Here is a 4,054-nt window from a genome sequence, read left to right on the forward strand (position 1 = left end):
ATATGTATTTAGAGTGAGAGAGGGGATACAGGGGTATGACTGCATTTTATGCACTTTTTAGGTCAGAAATTATAAATTTGCTTGTCAAATTAACCTAGCACCTTAATTAACTCTAAACAGAACTTAGTACCGTGCTATTTTCTCAGATTTTTCATAGATTTATCAATGCTAATGTGTATTTATAGTGGTTGATACAAGACATATTTGCCTTAAGAGTCTTTTTATCAATGAGAAATGCACGATTAAAAGTACTTTGTACTTTTTATTTAGACAAAAGGTGCTAAAAGTCCTCTTTATTAATGTTAGCCTGATATGTTCAGGATTGCATTTAACTTTGGGTCTAAAGGCCTATTCACACCGAATGTGGGGTAAAATAAAATACTAGCACATTAGTCCATAAAGTGTTGAGAAAATAAGATTATTCTTTTTCTTTTTATAAGATTATTGCAGATTTGCATTAAATTCACTTTCCTGCATTGGCATTATATGTATTTATTTTTTATTTTTTTGTGTACCATTTCCATAAATTTCCATGTGCCCTGTGGGTTTATATTTATGCACATTTATTATATATGCACATATTTTATTAGTGGACTTTCAAAGGAGACTGGGTTTATGTCTGTATTACAAAGGGTTCACAAACTAGAACTACTTACATATGTCATTTTCGTGTTTCAAAAAGGGGTGTGCAAAGACGACAATAGTCATATGTCCAATTCCAGTGCAGAGGTTAAAAGGCCTAAGTGCCAGCAACGTGCTAGACTGTGCATCAGCAGCGGTGGCTCTGTAAATAAAAAAGCATGTATGTCATTGTTCAGTCAGTTTTATTTGCAGTCCGACGGGTCACTTAAAAAAAGAGGAAGTTTGCACTCGGTGTGAATAGGCCTTTACAAAGGTTGCTGCTTTTGTAAGACCAAGCTACCGTAGTCTCTATTCTTATTACTAAAAATCCACATGCAAAGAGCTTTCATGGATTCGTCGAATCAAAAAAAAAAAAGTTTCACTGTATGAACTGCCACCTTTGCATTGACTAATGTGAAGTTGTACCTTCAGCCCATTTATGTAATTGGAACGCAATTGTGGGCGAGTCTACAGTATATGGGCTTTTGGAGTCCTACAGCATTGATAAGTTTCTTTGGAGTTTGGGGTCTGAATGATTAGAAACCAGTTGTGGGCGAGTCTATAGGGGCTTTCAGAGCCCTGCAGCATGGATAGTTCCTTTAGATCTCTTAGGAGTTTGGGGTCTGAATGATTTGAACCCGTGTAGGTGGTGGAAAAAATTCCCAACAAGTTTCCGTACAGAGTGCACATGCCCACGCGATATAAATGGAGATGGACTTTTGTGGAGTTTTGCCAAGTGTTGTGCCAAAGGAACAGGTGGGCTGTAAGGAAAATGGATGTCTTGAACTCGAAGATGCTTTATTACGATGCAAATGGAGCGTTAGACATCCATTGTAATAGACTTCACCGTACAACTCACGGTGCACCGGACCACTTTACAGCACTGCGTTACCGTACTGTCTAAAAGACAGTGAGACAAAGTGATAGCCTGGCAAAAGAGCTTCATATGAAAGGTACTTGATCTCCCTAGGGCATTACAGAGACTCAAGCTGCCATTGGGCAATAAGGGCTGCCATTCCTGTTCACACGTATAATCTAAACTCATGCGTTCCAGTCAAATCTGGATTGGCATCTCTGGACTGCACCTCATGTTTCATTTACCTGTACAAAATGCAGGTAGAGCGACCATCTACAACCGGTTTGAATAATTATTTATCATGCATAGACGCCAACACATGGTTGCAAAATGTTTCTGCATGCACAATTTCATCTGTTGTCCAAATGTTGCCACGTTTACAATTCTGTAGGGCTCTGCAAATGAAACCCAGGCGAATATACAGCGGAGTGACCAGATATTGTTTCGTTTTAGTGGAAAATGTGATAGCAATACAGTGTCCTCATTCGTTTTCTATTTCTTATTAATTCTCAAATTAACTTGAGTATGATTATTTTCTCCTTTTTACGGTCACATTTTATGAGACTGGGATTTGTTGCGAATGCCAAATGATGACATTCACAAAAATCAGTACTGTAAATTAAATAACAAGATTGTTGTAATTATGCCAAATGCAATATCTTGTCTATTGTACATAACGTGATTTTAACAGAAGTGTAGCTATAACAAATTTACAGCTTTGAATGTTTGAACAGCATATTAAGATGATACATGTCAAATATTTATGTATTTTGTGAGCGTAGAGAAATGAGGTCGAGAAAGCGCCTAACACATTTACATTCTAATGACTTCCTGTCTAATAAACATTTCCAGCAAGAACATTTTGATTCAACAGCTCATTGCGTTTTTTTCTCGAAAGGTTAACGTACGTCTCTGATTTCCTCCCATTATTTAACAGGCTGAGTGTGTTGTGTATGTTCTTCAGGAGTCTCGAAATGTAAACGCAGCTAATATATGTATATATAAAGTGTGTGTATTTTACAGATTAAGCTCCATGACAGCCAATTGGACCTCTAATAAGCATCATAACGGCGGAAAAGTAGGAAGCTCATTGTTATTCCTCCAGGTGCAGCGAGCCGGTTGCATTATTCATGGGTTTGTCTCTGTTCAGTAAGACCTGTATTTGCACACATAATGCAATCTTGCTGTGGTGGGACGTTTGAAGACTCTCCCGCTGTCACGGTAAGTTTGTTCCTAGTTTGAGATGCGAGGAACCAATGATTTTTCCAAGGAAATGCAGAGTTTACTTGAAAGGTTAAAAGGTAATTGTAATTGGGAAGTATTCCGGACCAGGGATATCTTAGCGTTTATGACGGGCTCAAGCGAGAGTGAATATTCCTAGCCTTCGCCGTGCCTCCATCCTTTTATGTTTCCTTCAAGACTTCTGCGAACTGTTCCACCAAAGTGTAGCTCATTTAGATGCTAAACACCCAGAGAATTGTAAATTTATGGGCACGGTCAAAAGCTCGGGAAGGAGAAATGCAGGTCTTAATGTTGCCTTACCTTGGTTGAGCTCTTCATAGCACAAGCTCAAGGTGTTTTTCTGCTTCAGCAAACTCTAAAGAACACAGAGCTTCCATCTGGGACCGAGGTTCATCGGCAGAGCCTGAGATTTCAAACAGCTTATGGATAATAGATTTCCTGTTTCATCCTTCTGATTTCCTGTATCACTGCTCTTATGCTTTCGGCTGATTGGGATTTGCCCATCGGCTTTACCCACCTTCTGTCTCTCCAATGGTTTGTTGTTTTCTGTGTTATGACCTTGTAGAGGACTCTTGCAGATATCGTATGGGGATTTCCATAGAACATCAAACGAAGGATTGATGTAGGCAGCTGTATTTCACACACCTTTCCCAATGTGAGAACGTTTGATTTGAACTGTCGTTTGAACTCTGAAGCTTCGACTGCTCTCCACACCAGAGTCGATAGGCGATGTTGGACACATCAGTGGTCTAAAATGATTAAAAAGCATGGTGAACTGTATGCTAAATAACACAAAATGAAGTTTAAAGCATCCTATATCAATATGAATGAAAGTTCTGCTTAATCTCTTGAACGTCTAACATTATATTTTTGGTACTCTTTTCCAAAACCTAGTGTTTGGACAATCTAGACAACATTTGAAGGCCTCAAAGGTATGCTACTGACAAAAGGTTTGTTCTAAAAGGTAAGCAGCAACATTTTGGCCAAAATCTAAGGCAGCTTGTATCCCTCCAGGATAAAACAATCCCATAATGCATTGCACTGATCCAAGATGGTGGATGGGTCAAGCGAACTAAATATATCTTGGTTTCATTCGTTCTGAAATTTGTTTGTGTTCATACAAATAATTTAATATAATTAAAAAATTATAATTTTTGTCAATATATTGTGTACTACATGATTTATGCTAATTTGATTCTTGCATCTGTGTCAACGTTCTAATATGAAATTATATTGGAATCTGTTATTTCAGCCTCATTGAGATACCTTTATAGTTTTTATAAAAATTTTTTATAGTTTTTATTTGTATATTTTCTGTATTTAAAATATAGGTGT

The sequence above is a fragment of the Sinocyclocheilus rhinocerous genome, unplaced genomic scaffold (genome assembly GCF_001515625.1).
Source record: "Sinocyclocheilus rhinocerous isolate Xijiao unplaced genomic scaffold, SAMN03320098_v1.1 scaffold395, whole genome shotgun sequence".
Taxonomy (NCBI): Eukaryota; Metazoa; Chordata; class Actinopteri; order Cypriniformes; family Cyprinidae; genus Sinocyclocheilus; species Sinocyclocheilus rhinocerous.